The following is a 14854-nucleotide window of genomic DNA, read 5'->3' as shown; positions in this document are numbered from 1 at the left end:
TTGTCTTTAGGATTTTCAGTTGTTTTGAGCAAGATTTCATAAAAAAGTAGTTTCATAAAAGCAAAGTGATAAAACTGACTCTTGGAGCAAAGTAATGAGAAAGGCATCTGGTAGAACTTACAAGCTTAAGAACAGTTTTAGTCATACAGAAAAATCTGACACATAGTTTGCTTTTCATCTCATGGGAGGTGTATGATGGAGACATGAGGAAGCTCAGTTTCCTCCTTTCCTTCAGACTAAAGGCAAGAGTTAGAGAGGAAAAGTGTAGTCTAAAAGTAAAAACTAAACTAAAAATTTCTTTGTTTGTCACCTGTGAGAAGTTTATCTGAAGTTCTTCAACTGCTAAAACCGAGACTGGAGTCTGGGAAGCACTACTGTTGTAGACTATGTTCTATAACATTCTATTTCTCCTTTTCTAGTAGTTGCTCACAGAGCCATGAAAAACTTGAGCAGGTGTCTGAATTCAAGATTGACTTGCAGCAAACAGTTTTCTTTGATAATGGTGATGGTCTCCAAAGAACAACATTTAAGATTTTTTGCTTTACCTTCTCTGCTAACCCATTCATCTGTTCTGCACACCTTTATGCTTGTATTAAATAAATATAATTCAGGGAAAAATGAATGATTATACTTTGACTTAATAGTTCTTTCAGTCTTACATACTTGGCCCTTGGTGTATTCTTTTCTTCTATCTTTCTTCTTCTCATCTTAATTGCTTTGGGTAGGTATATTTTACCTTCAAAGTAGTTCCTTTGAAACAAAAAAGAAGACGTGCATAATTTGGATTTTTGTCTTTAAAGAAATCATTCTTCTGGAAAGAATATCCATTTACTTCTCTGAAGTATTTTTTTTTTTTAAATTCCCCGTCCATTGTTATTAAAGAGCCCTCTGCTCAGACTCTACTGACATATTGATAATTTTTTAATGCTCTCTTAACCTTCTTTTAAAACTATACTTTATGCAAAGCCCTGATATCTAATTGTGTTGTATCAAAACCTAAAAAACTATAGTCCTTCAATTTTAGAGAGATTATTATACACAAGAGATATAAATGAAGAACTTGACAGATATTTTGGGCTTGAGTCTTAGTGACACTAAATTTTGTGAAGAATCCTTTAGAATGGGAATTAGGGATAATATTTTGGGAAAAGAACAGCTTTCAGCCTGGGACTGTTGTACAGGTGTCTTTCTTTGGAGATAAGTTCATATTACAGAACCACAGAATGGGTAAAGTTGGAAGGGACCATAGGGGGCTGAAGAAGCCCTTCTTATTGTCATTGACAGCCTTGGCCAACTTTAATTCCAGATGGGTCTTGACCATCCTCATCTCATTTATACTTACTGTGACAACCTCTCTGTATTCATTCCAAGTGTCCTGACACTGATTCCATTTTGTCTCTATTTCCTTCTTACACTCGAGTAATGACAGGAGTTCCTTGTTCATCCACAAGCTTCTTTCCCCTTGGCCCGATTTCTTTCTCACTGGGATGCAACATTCTTGAGACTGGAGGAATTGATCCTTGAATATCAACCCACTCTCCTGGACCTCTATTTCCTGCAGGCCTCATTCCCACAGGATTCTTTGAAGAAGATCCCTGAAGAGGCTAAAGCTCTTCTGAAGTTCATAGTTACAGTCTTACTCACTGCCCTGCTTCCTCCTTCCCCACACTGAGCTACACAGTCTCATGGTCACTACAGGCAAAGCTGTGCCCAGCATTCACATCTCCAACAAGGCCTTCTCTGTTTATTAGTATAAGGTCAAGCAGCACACCATTCCTTGTGGGATCCTCCACATCTTGTGTAAGGAAGTAATCCTCACCGAGACAGAGCTCAATACGTTCCCAGTGTTGCCTCACTCATAGAGGGCAGCTCCACTACCACACCTTCCTGGTCTGTCTCTCCTAAGTAGTGTGTAGCCCTTCATGACAACATTCCAGTCACGGGAGCTATCCCACTACATCTCCATAATCACAGTTAGATGTGTGACTATACACAGATCTCTAGTTCCTCCTGTTGGTTTCCTATACTGTGTGTGTTGGAGTACAGGCACTCTGTAGAGTTACTCAATTGTGTCAATATCCAAGGAGGGGTGCAGAGGGATGATGCATAGTCTTGTCTGCTGGTTATGTCTTTGGATGCTGGTGTTTAATTAAGGTATTCCCTCTTAAGCCTTCTTTTGCTGCTACCATGTTCTTCCTCAGTGCTGAACAATTCTTTAACTTGCTTTTCATGATGCTGGCCTGTGCTGGTGGTTGAAAAGCAGCAAAGGGTGAGTCAAGAGCCCCCTGCCTCCATCTATTTCCTGTTTTCTCCACTGATATTTTGACTTGCTTTTGTGCTAGACCCCTCAAGCAAAGGAAGTTCACTCCTTCCTCTCTATAGCACTGCACAGGCTGACATAGCAATGACACATTATGTCATGAGGTTAATATATGTAAGGTGTTATATGTCTTCCTCTGTATTCGTGGTGTCATTTTTATGATGTTTGGTTGGTTTTCCCATTTTCTCAAAAAGTCTGGGTTGCAATTATTTTTGTTTAAAAACAAACCAATCCAAGAAAACCTTCATTTTTGTAAGTGCTAACAAGGAGAAATCATGCTGGATTTTTTCAACGGTATGTTACAACAAATTGCCTTCTAAAGCATGAGGGCTAAGAAGAGTAACCAAAAGGGCAGGATAACTTTTCCTTAAAGAGGCTGATCCTTGGGAGCTGTTGGAAAGACAGGAGTGAAAAAGGACTGAATGCTGGTGCTTTTCTCTCTCTGACTCTACAGTCCAGAAAGGTTATTTTCCACAGACTGGTGACACCAGTTCCCACTTAGAAATAAGGATTACTGCTAAACCATTCTTGATTGCTAAACATTTGCAGCTAATCAGAGTTAAAGGCGAGTTACTGATCTTTATGGGTTTTTTGCTCTGCCTCATTCTGTCTGCCTTGCCTATCCAATTTTGAATTTTCTTGAATCATTATGAAGCACTGCTTTCCACTTCAGCATTACACTGTTGCTTATCTGTATCACACTACAGAACTTGTTTCTCAACACTTTCTGATTAAATCTTAAGGTATTGATTAACCTGGGTATCACTGGCTTTGGAGTATACAAAGGTGAAAATGCACTGAGAACTATCATCACATTGGAACCTTTAAAACCAATCATTAGTACTTGCGTCTTGGATGCTTTTTCCAGAGAGATATCAAATCCATTGTGTACTCAGGTTTTGCAGTCTTAAGGGCATCACGTTAAAGAGGGGAGCAGTGAGCTCTCCAAGAGGAAGGATAAACCAATCATGAAAAATACTGTGTTTCTGGAGTTCTGGCTGGCATTTCACACTTACTGTGCGACACTAGTTGGCTTGCCTACAGTCACTGAGAACATCACTTTCACTACCCTTTCAGTTTCTTCCTGTGAACTGTATAAAATATAAGAGTAGCAGTAAAACTGGAAAATGGTAGCATTTTCTACATATTAAACATACCTGAGGTAAAGTCAGGTAATGCATGAAAATGCAGCTGCTACTATACAATTCTTTGAACTGGGCATAAATGCAGACAGCTTCAAGAAGCTCCACAGGAGTTTTTAAAACTTAGGAACAAATTTTATAGACATTTACAGTTGATGCAGCTGCTAAATTTCAAATACAGACCTCAAAAAAGTCTTTTTACAATCAACTTATATTTTTGACATCCCTGTCAGGATGCAATTCCACTTGGGCTTTAGCTTGCCTAATTTCTTCTATCCCCAGGCAGAGCTCTGTGCACTCTATCTATTCTCTTACAGAAAGGGCAACTCCTTTCCCCCATCTTCCTATCCTGTTCTTCCTAAAAAGCCTGCATCTCCTCATTGCAACACTCAGTCATATTTCTGTGATCCCAACAAGATTGTAGCTCTGCAACTGCAAACATCTCTGTGTTTTTCTTCCAAGCTGCATGCATTTTCCATGGTCGTATTTTGCATTAAAGTTTGAAAGCTAAACAAAATTTTAACCTTTGAATAGGAAGACCAAGCTGGTGTACCTTCCATGAGGAAAAGTAGTCATCATCATCATGTATTTGCTTGCATGAAAAGTGGAAAGATAGCTTATAGTGTCTGTGTATTTTGATGGTGTCGTGTGTGCATTTTAGCAATTAGTGAGGGTTAGTAGTGCCTTGGCTGCTTCAATAGGCTATTTATAGCTTACACTGAATTTGACTCATCTGAGAACCAGTGCCTCCATTGTCAAGATAATCAAAAGAGAAACAGTTGGACAACAGCTAGCAAAACCCATCTGTAAAATGAGATCTTCTGTCTTTTTTCCTGAATAACCTCCTACTCATGGAAAAGTGGGTCCCTAATAAGATTATTAGACTGAGAAATTCATACATACTTTGCTGTGTTCCATATTGGATTAGAAATAGGGTACTTATGAAGGTAATTAGCCATTGATGTAGCTTAGAGTTGAGAGGAATTCTTTGCTTGAACTCTTCAGATTAAACTGAGTATTGTTTTTAAGCTATCTTATATTCAGGCAAAATTTAGGACACTGATGCAGAAAACACTGAATGAGGTTATCTGAGTATAGAGTTATACATGAAGAGCACAATGATCATTTCCTGTCTTTAAAATCTATTCATTGTATGATTTGGGTAGGATGTGAGATAGTTATACTTGTGAAGTTTTGGATATGAGCATATGTGTTAATAATGTTTAAAAAAAAATAGCCTCTGAAACTGTGAGGTCAAAGCTAGCACCTTTGCTGCTAGTAGTGAAGAGTTCTTTGATTTGAGGGATTACAGTCCATAAACCAAGAAAGTTGAAAGCTCAGCCAGTGCTTTATTTGTCAAATGGCTTAAGGAGATCTTTTACATCAGACATCTTTGCCTGACCTAAGAACTATAGCAGTGTTTAAAGATCAAAATTAGAATCTTGCATTTATCCTAGTAAATTCTGCAGGAGTGTTCAGAAAAAAACTCCCTATCCACAGTTTCCTCCTTTAGGAATGTACTAGTTTGAAAACAAGCCAGTGGGAGGCACCAAGTCAGAATAACAACTTAATGGGGAAATTAAAGAAAAGGAAGAAAAAAAAAATAAGAGAACACTGGTTCAAACTGACAGAGTCAAGATACAACCTGACTCCCTGTTGTAGCAGTCTGGTAGAATGGTGGCTGCAGTCCTCTGAAGTGGTGATCCTGTAGAAAAGGGTCTGCTCTTCCTTAGGCAGTCCAGTGGTAGCTAGGTAGCTCCTGTCCTCTAGAAATCCAGTGGAAAGGGTTGTCTCTGGTGTTCAGCCTCAGATTATATCCACGATGGGATGCTTGGTTCCTCCCTCTGGGTGGAGCATCTCACAATGGGGTAATGAGTCATAAGGCCAAGTGTTGATTAGGCTCATTAACAGAAGATAGTCCGGAGGGAGTTATCTCTGAGTCATGTGGCAGGACAATGATGGGCAATTAACAGAAAGATAGTCTGGGGGGAGGAGGCAAGGAAACACTGCCCCACCTGATTTCAACAGCTCCTGAGGATGGTAATAGAATACACTGCAACCGAGGACAAGGAAATACCTGACTTGGAATCCATTTTCAAATCTTTAGAAAACAGCCAGGCAACAACAAATTTAAAGAAACCAAAGAAACTTATATCTCAGTGTTTGGGAAGATGAATCCATTTGAAGTTAAATAATGTGTTTGTTTCAGGTAGTACAGATGAGAAATTCTTGAGATACCTTATGATCATGTAGTTTTTCGCTTTTTTCATTTATATTTTCAATTTAATTACTTTCACTTGATTGCGTTTTCAAATACATTTATATTCCAGTAGCTGTGCACTGTTAATATAAGTCAAGATTTGTTTCAGAAAAAATGAAGAGTTGAGGTACCAAGACATGAATATCACGAAATATGCATAGTTTCAGTCCTCAATTTAAACCAAAATTAGCTTCCTGTATTGGAAGGAGTTTCCTGAAAGTATTAGGGCAATAACATCACTAGGCATATGAGACTTATTTGGTCTCTGAATCAAATGCTTACAGAAATTATGAGAGTTGGAAATCATTGGTCTATTTTTTTACTGCTAGGTTCATCTTCATATTAAACAGTTGTATAAGCCAGACCCAGGAGTATGTATGTATTCTTCTGGAAAAGGAGTTATTTCTATTCACTTAGTCATCATATGCTATAAAGGAAAAATCTGGGAGATACACAGCCATTAGTTCGGATTCACTTGAGAATTTTAGGAGGAGGAGAAGTACTCTTTTGCTATCACAAGAACTGGAGATGTATTTTGAGAGAGACACCAGCAACTGGGTGCTTCTAATTGTACTCACTACATAAACCATAACACAAAATGGCCATGTTTGTTTTTATCATTTCCTCAAACTGAAAATCAAATAGCAGATAATAATAAAACATATGGTCTTAAAAATATTAGCAGTATCTAGTTGAGATTAAATTACTCTTTATGTTGAATTTCTGTTGCTTTTGCTAGTCAAGATGGGTAATTGTAGAGTCACAGTAATATTTATAACTGAAAATTACGGAAGGTGACAGCCCTGCCTGTTGTTGTGACCCCTGAAAGTTAGATCTCTAATAGAAAGAAGGCTTGGTCTCATCATGCCCTTACAGAAGCTGTGAAATGGCTGGCTTTTCATCCCTGAGGTACACATGTGTACGTGGATGTATGAATGCCTTGTTTCTTTTATGTCAGGAGACAATAGAAGCAAGTTATTGTCTTACTACAGGACCATGCTTTCTTTACAGGAGAAGAGTAGAAAAGAAAAAGCAGTCCTAGGTAGAACCTCTGGATATGGTTCACAAGAGGCAGATGTAGATGTACCAGCTTATGTCTCAGTCTCAAGACTGAGAGTATTGTCTACAGGTTAAAATGGAGAACTGGGAACCAAGACTTTTATTTTGTTCCTTTATTCATTTGCTCAAAGTCATGCAGTGAGTTACAAAATCATCTCATATTCTCAGTTAGTCACCTTTAAAATGCAGGAAAATAGTTCTTAAGAATGAGTAAAATGCTTTCCTAATCACATGATCTCATCAGAGTTTCTGATATTTCCTTGTTAAAAGATGAGCCTATCAAAGGGCCAGGTATCACTCCTCATGAGATCAGTATTTAATAATGAATAGTAGGTCCTAGGTGGAAGCAGACTTGATCTTCAGGAGTGCTCCAGGGATCTTCATGCTTTGGCATAAATCCACTGATTTTCTTTCTTTCTTTGCGTACCTCAATACATTCAAAGATGGCATTAGGACACTGTTGTTTCAGTCACATCAACAAACATTAAGTGTGAATCCCTGCTTTTTTGGAATGATTCTAATCTTGCTTAGGAGTAGATAAGAAGGACCAGGACAAAAGTCTGGGGAGATGGAGTGATGAGCAAATACAAAACAGGTGGACCATTCAACTTTAGAAACAAGGTCTCCTGGCTGCAAGTGAGGTGCTTTGCCCATAAAACTGCTCTATCCCAGTAAGAATGCTATAAACCAAGTTTAAATTGCCAGCCAGGAAATCAAAGGGTCACGATTTGTCCAGAACAGCAGTTCTAGAAAAAAAAACAGGGAAAAAGGGGGCTGAGAAAAAGAGAACAAAGGGACACTTTCAATTAATCCCAGGTCTTTCAAACAGAGGGTTTGTACTGCTTCAGTTTATTCTTCAAATAGCTGTATCTCTGCCCCTAGTGTACTGTAAGTAGAGGAATGTCATTGCCATCTGGCTGATTTCTGACTTTATGACGTGGTAAAAATCATTTATGGCCACCCCAATGCTAGAAGTTAGGATTTTGCAGTGATAAAATATCCGTGCATTGAGTCACATCTGGGAGAAGCCATTGGGAAAAGATTCCTGAGCTGGCCAAAGAGTACTCACAACTTTATAGTGGTTTGGTTTGTTGTGCCTAAGGAGTAATTCTCAGGATCCAGGACAAGCTGGGTTTGTGCGTAGTGTTTGGGTGAAATGTATGCCTTCGTTTTCTTTGCATGTCTGACTATCAATAGAAATTAAGGATTAAGCCAGCGATGCTTGTTTTTATGGAGCAATGCTTTCTACAGGTGTTTGGGGCAGCCTGAGGACTGGGAGTTTTCCTATTCTTGCAACAAAGCAAAACTAGAAAGTTCTTACAAGCCTCAAACCAAGCTGGGTCTTTGCTGCAATAGTACTTGTCATTTAAAATTTAAAGTGCAGATTTTATATTGAACATGTCAAGAATGATCTCAGATTTGAAAGAAGCTCTGTTAAGACCTGAGAAGAATGCCAAGAGCAGTGTTCAATCAGGGAGCACAGAAATCCATGTGCTATTAATGCCTTAAAATGAATTCATGTTAATAAATTACCTTGAAGTTGACTAATCTGCACTGTTATACTTCAGACATTTAGGAAGGGATTCCTAGTGCTCTAACACCCATTCTCTTTTTTGGTTTTTGGCTGTCTTTTTTTCCTAGCCTGGAAAATTCTTGGAAAGAGAAGGTATAGTCTTCACCTTGCAGGTGACTTCAAATCACAGGATATTGCATAATGGGACAGAACACAAAAAATACCCATAGATAAATTATTCAGATTAGCTTTCGTTGTCTCTAAAATGTTCTTTCAGTAAACTTATTAGTGACTGTTGGAGCACAAACATATTCTGGGTGGATATTGCTTGGTTTTCTTTCCTATTCTCTTTTTTCAGGAGACTCTGCTCTATTTTTATAAATATGTGAAAGCCAGAAGTTCTGACTTTTAACAATTTGCATTCAAATGGACACTTTTATTTTCAGAACAGATTATTGTATTCTTCAAATCTGTTTAAATTTAGTGTTAGTGAAGCCAGAAGCTTGCAAATGGGGGGACTTTATGTACTGTAGAATATAATGAGAAGTAAATCTTTAGAATATAAATTCATTCATCTTTAAACCATTTTTCCTAGTTGTTCTGCTAAGATTTGTTTTTAAACCTAATTGTATTCCAAGAGTGGTTTCATTTTACAAATGGACTCTTTCAGCTTTTCATTTAAAAATGTTTTGTGCCACAGTTGTTTTCACAGAAAATGCTGTCAAGAACAAGGAACTGTGCTCTCAAGCTGTGATCAAGGCTGCTTATTACAGCTGATAACGAAGAATATTGAATAAATTTACTTTTTAGGGTGAGGAGATGAATACCCTGTGTCTCCTCTGACAAGGATAAACCATAGAGCAAAAACTGCAGAACCAGTTTCCTTACACATGAAGGGTTGAGCATCAATTAATTGTTGGTTGATTGAAAGTTGGGCTAGATAAGGTTGCCAGCTCTACAAATTCCGTAATTTAAGGCAAGAGGATTAAGCCTTGTTAAAAAATTGGAGCTCTGAGACATCACAGAATCAGTTTTGTTCTGCTACCAGAAATAATTTGTTCAAGCATGTGGATAATGTGTACAGTGGTACCTCCAAAGCTGCCCTTGGATACACATATTCAGAGAGACTCAAATCTCCTTCAACTCATAGTTCATACAAAAATCACACTCATGGGTATGCACACTCCTCTCCAACCACCATACTACTTGCCTTATTTAGATAATAGCCTGAGCAACATTTTTGCAAAATGGTGGAGGAAAAAAATAGTTTTATTCAGTACACCTGAAAACGTAGTGAATGTCAATTATAGAGAAATGTAGAGAATTCTGATTTTTGAGCAAGGGAATAAAGATCTGTTTTTGATAACAGATAAAATGAAAATACCTCAGGCATTAATGTTAAAAGATAGTCAAAAGGCTGTTGGAAATGGTATAAGCTGTACAGAAATATCTTGCCTACTGATCCCGAATAACTGAGAAGAATGATGTCTGATCATACAGCAGGTAGATTAGATCCAAGGTTACAGAGTGTCTTTAAATAAATGGAAATGCATAAAGGTCCACTGGGGTTGTGGTTTGATGCTTTTCTACCTGTGTGGGACATTACACATGATCAAGTCTAGAGTCTATTTGCAAACTGGTTATGATGTCTCTGCAGAACCCTGGACCAGTATCAGCACATCCTTCAGCTCTGGCTCATTAACTCAGCTATGAAATAGGGAGTGTTTTGACTGAAATATGCGCTAAGGCACTAAGATGGTTTCTGATGGCAGCATGAGCATGTTCTGTATGCTGTGGGCAATGTCTTTACTTGCAAACATTTTCCATTTTTCTTATCTTTTTGTAAGCACTTGTGTACATATCAGCACCTCAGGAACAGATTAGTACTGCAAGGATATGACTACAAGAGTGAACTTCAGAGAGATGAGAGAAGAGAGCAGTAGATAAAGGGGGGGATGACAACTGTAGCATACCACCGAAATACCTGTATGTTGTGAGGCAGTCTGAACATGGAAACATTCAGAATAAAAAATGCATCTGTCTTCCAGTAATTCTTTTTGGTTCAAATAGGGACATGTGCATGTACTGTACAACGAAATTACTGAAATGGGCTAAGGAAGAGATGCATTCAGCTTTTATTGGCTTTGGAGCAATGTCCTTGTTTATTCCTGAGTACCAAGGAATATTAAACTGACTACAAAATAAAAAGGGTCAGACAAATTATACTTGGGAATGAATACAGCTGAACATGGTCGAAATTTCTGTTTCATTCTAGAGAGAGAAGAAACAAACCAAGACTGACCAGTGACTATCTCTGTGGGCACACAACATGAAGATCCTGCTAGAAATTGGGTCGTGGCTTTTTTTGGGATTTTGAAATGCACCTGATGAATGAGGGGAACTGTGATTCCATGCAAGCTTGTCAGTTTTGTTCTCTTTTTAGTGTTACTTAGGTATTTTTATTTATTGTCACAACACAGAAACATGTGGAGCCTGTGCTTGTTGAATAGGGACCCACATTGCCTTTTGTGCAAATTCAGGATGTTCTATTGACTTAATTGGTAAGATATTAAGCACTAGATGCCTAAGCAATTACACCCTCTCCATGCATTGCCTTGAATTCTTGCACTATAACTAATGTTTTACTTGATGCATCACTTCTCCATGGTGATTGCAAGCAGGGAAATTGCCACAGCTGGATCTAATGTTTTCAGCAACCTGGTGTTGTTACAACAACCTGTGAAATGGATGGAACAAGAGCGAGACTCCTACTGTAACTTTGTCAGTAACCACATCTTCCAGAGACTGGGACATAATCCATTTTTATCCCTGGGGCTTTAAAAAAAAACCCAAACCAAACAAAAAACCTTTTAACTGTGTAAATGTTGTTTGAGCATCTATTACTCTGATTCCATCATTGGAAATAGTTGGAAATTATTACTGCTTACTGTATGTGAAATAACTTTGAGGTGCCCACACAGTGATTAAAATATTTAGAATATTTAGAATAGTAGCAGTAATACCAGGAATGAAATTAATACCGTAACAATAAATTATTTTTGGTCTAAGAATAGTTCTTGCTCTATTCTTGGTCTAACTCTCGAGGGATATCCCACCTACACAAATTGCTTAACTCTTAAACTGCTTGGCTTTCCCTGGTGGTTAAGGAACTCCAGCTGGAATAAGTTTCTTTCTTTTGAAATTGAGTGGGCAGTTGAAGGTACTCACATCATGTGACTAATGGGAACGTGTAGATAAGATGTTTTGGACCATAGAGTATGCATGTGCATGAAGTTTGATCTTCATTTTCTTCAGTGTTTTGATCTCTGTGTAAAAGGTATCTGGCATATAAAAAAAAAAAGAATAGAAGCAATAAATAATCATTTAGCTCTTCTCCTTCATTTATTCATTATAAGTGTTTTGCATAAATTAGAGTGACTAAGTGAAAGGAAAAGTAGGGATTTGCAGTTTGAGACCGGATTAACCCATTGGTGTGGAGAGACCTTATAGGATGCAAGTGAAGAAGATTGATAAGGATCAGCAGGTTAGAAAAGGCATATTTTTAGAGTGCTTGATGTATGAAACAGTGGCAGAGGGGGTAGCAATGGCAGCAGACAAACGGCTGGGCCTTTGGACTTCCCCTTTTCCTTCAGCATAAAAAAGAGACTGGTACGTGGGTGTAGCTCAAAATGTTTTGTATGAGGCTGGTAGGACTTCTAGGTCAGCTTTTGTTTTTTGGGGGTTTTTTTAAGCTGGTGAGTGGGTAGTAGAGTGATTGCTTGATTGATTGATTTATTGTTTCTGCAACTGGTGTGTGTTACAAGTCCAGTGACATTGTTCGGTGGTGGGTATCCAGCTGTGGGCCAGAGCAGTGCCTGTGGTTGTCGCTTGCTGTGCGCAGAAGTGAAGTTACTCTGCAAGGGCTTGGAATCATAGAGTCTTTATGCAGCAATGCAACAGAATTCTGAATATCTCTGTTTCTTTGTCAGCAGGGGTTTTGCCTTGGTGTTTGGAGGATCTAAACTGGTTAGGCATGGATATAATCTAAAAAAGGCAAAAATTGGAAGGGACGGAGAAAAGCAGGGCACAAGGAAAAAGATGGGAAGGGAGTGAAAACATTTTTGATACTAAAGCTGAAAAGGAGAAAAGTCTCTGGAATAAACCTGGGTAATAACTCCAGTGGAGCAACTGCTATTCTGTAGCAAGAAAGAAAGAAAGGAAGGCTTTGTTATTTTCCTCTGCAAGTTCCAGTGGTATCTGTAGGAGGATTGATGTTTTCTAATTTTATAAGCTGCAGCAGGGGTGTTAAATACTGGTGGACAGATCAGATTGGAATCGTGCACATGAAGGTATTTTGAGTGGTGAAAGACTGTCCCAAAAAGACACCTGAAAAGAGTCAGTAAAGAATCCAGTGCCTTTTTTTTTTCTTTTTTGCTAAAACATCATCTGTGAGGTTTGACAACAAATGGCTGTAATTAATGAAGTGACAGATGTGGATGTCAATATCTCTTCTTTCTAATGCATTCAATTGAAGGAAAAAAATGAAAACTGCATGAGGTGATTTTGGGGTGGTTTTGTACAGGAGGGAATTGTATGAGGAGCATGCATGGATTGGTACAATTTTTAGCTCTCAGAAGGAATTCTCAGGATGGTGAAGAATCCATTTTGAAGAGTTAGCATTCCTAGCCAGTGAGCTACTGGACCAGCACCTACTCTGCAAGCACCAGTCTGCTCTGATTGGTGCCAAGGGGCCAACATTAATCCATCGTTCAAAGCTTGCAGCAAAGCAATGAAAGCGACTGCATGAGCTGTGGTTCTGCCTCTCATCTTGGGAAAAGGTTACTGCTCTCTGATTTCCGTTCAGGGTCACAGTGTTTCAGTGTGAATGGCACTTTCTGACAAAGACAGGAGCTGGAACTGTACTACACTGTCATTTGGCTTAGTGGGATACTTAAGCTTCTGCTAGCTTAAACAAATAGGAATTAAATGGACCAATCCCTCCTCATTTCATTACTCCCTCTTCTTTGCCCCACAGTGAAAGTAATAGGGAAGAGCATTCATGATCACATTTACTGTAATGAGCCTCTCCTCTGGGGATACTCTTGTGGCATCTTTTAATGTTAATTTAGTATTGATTTATGATTCTAATTGATATGCTCTAGCTCTTGTTCATTAAGTGACCACATACAGGGTTCTCATATTTTGTGTGTTCCCTGTAAAAATCTGTGCACTTCATTAAATCTCAGCATTAAAGGAAGTTTTTCCAGGCAGAGCAATATTCCAACAGCACGTTGCAAATGCGCAGGAGGATCCCAAGGTCACAAACTCCTTTCAGAGGTTAATTAAGTCTGAAGGAAAGGTATTCTGTTGTAATTAAATAGTAATGAATGAGAGGCCAGGAATATTTGGTGCATAATGCAATACCATGAGGCAAAGCCAAAATCGTCTGCAAATTTATTGTTTTATTTCGTATTCTATTATAAAATACCCTTGGGTGTCGGTGTAATTTTTATTCTCCAACTTGCCTATGACAGAATGGGGATTAAGTGGTCAGTGCTGTCATGCATATATGTGATCGTAATACACCTCAGTAGTGGTTTCAAGAACTTTAATAGCGTTCCCAGTATGTTGAAGAGGGCTTTCATCAGGATTGTGATGCCTTCCCATTCTGCAGGATCACATTTTTAATCAGAGGGGAAAGTGCTTCCTTTGCCACGTTCACACTGGAAAAGCCATGGCAAGTTTTGACTTCTTTTAGTAGCATCAGCAGAAATACAATCATATTCATGTCCCTGTTTAAGAGCTCATCAAAATTTCCCTTTTAGTTCATGTGCTTCTGGGGTTTAATATATCCACCTGTTCAAGTGCGTTAGGCAGGATCCTGGCACAGGACCATACACGAGTTGTCAATCCAAGTGTAGATTTTTCTTTATTGTTTTCCCCAACCTTCTTTGTAAATTAGCCAACATTCCAACATTCACACACTGGCTTGTTCCATTTCGTTAGCTCCGAAGAGTGAACTATTTTAATCTCTAAACATATTATAGGAATCTAGAGACCAAAAGCATGAATTACCAGTAGGTTGTAGCTTTAATTCCTTACTTCTGTGTTTTAAAAGTAATTGAAATTATTTTCTCATCTGAAAGTTGCATTTGTAAACTGTTTTTCCCACATTGTAAAAGAAACAAATGGGGAAAACTGCTCCTATGTACTCCTTCTTGGAGCTCTTCCATGCACCAACATCAGCCAGGAGTACAACTGAAAAGAAATTGCCCTTTGATTCCACAGCTTGGCCTCTGGAAAAGCTGCACTGGCTCATGAATGCTGCAGCCTGCCCTTCTAGGGCCTTGGACCTGGCTGCGACCTGATGGCTTGGAACAAAGATATTTTCCCCCTCCCTCTCTATCATGGCCATTCCTATCTAGGTAAGGGAGGTGGTGTTTTTTAGATTTAAAGAGCCACATTGCCTGAAACTTCTTATGGGATCCCCAAAAACTGCTGCAGTGTCAACTGCACCTGAGGTTCATTGCTATGTAGAGAGAGTGGGTGTGCTGTACCTC

General features: G+C 38.7%; 1 protein-coding gene across 4 annotated transcripts in view; it reads left to right on the top strand.

Moving 5' to 3' along the window:
- The window catches only part of TPK1 (thiamin pyrophosphokinase 1), a 315027-nt gene that overhangs the window by 122627 nt on the left and 177546 nt on the right, over nt 1-14854 (top strand). The gene's annotated exons all lie outside the window — the stretch shown is intronic.

This window comes from Corvus moneduloides, chromosome 1 (genome assembly GCF_009650955.1).
Source record: "Corvus moneduloides isolate bCorMon1 chromosome 1, bCorMon1.pri, whole genome shotgun sequence".
NCBI classification, from domain to species: domain Eukaryota; kingdom Metazoa; phylum Chordata; class Aves; order Passeriformes; family Corvidae; genus Corvus; species Corvus moneduloides.
The sequence above is the reverse complement of the archived record's forward strand: the minus strand, read 5'-3'. Positions and strand labels throughout refer to the sequence as shown.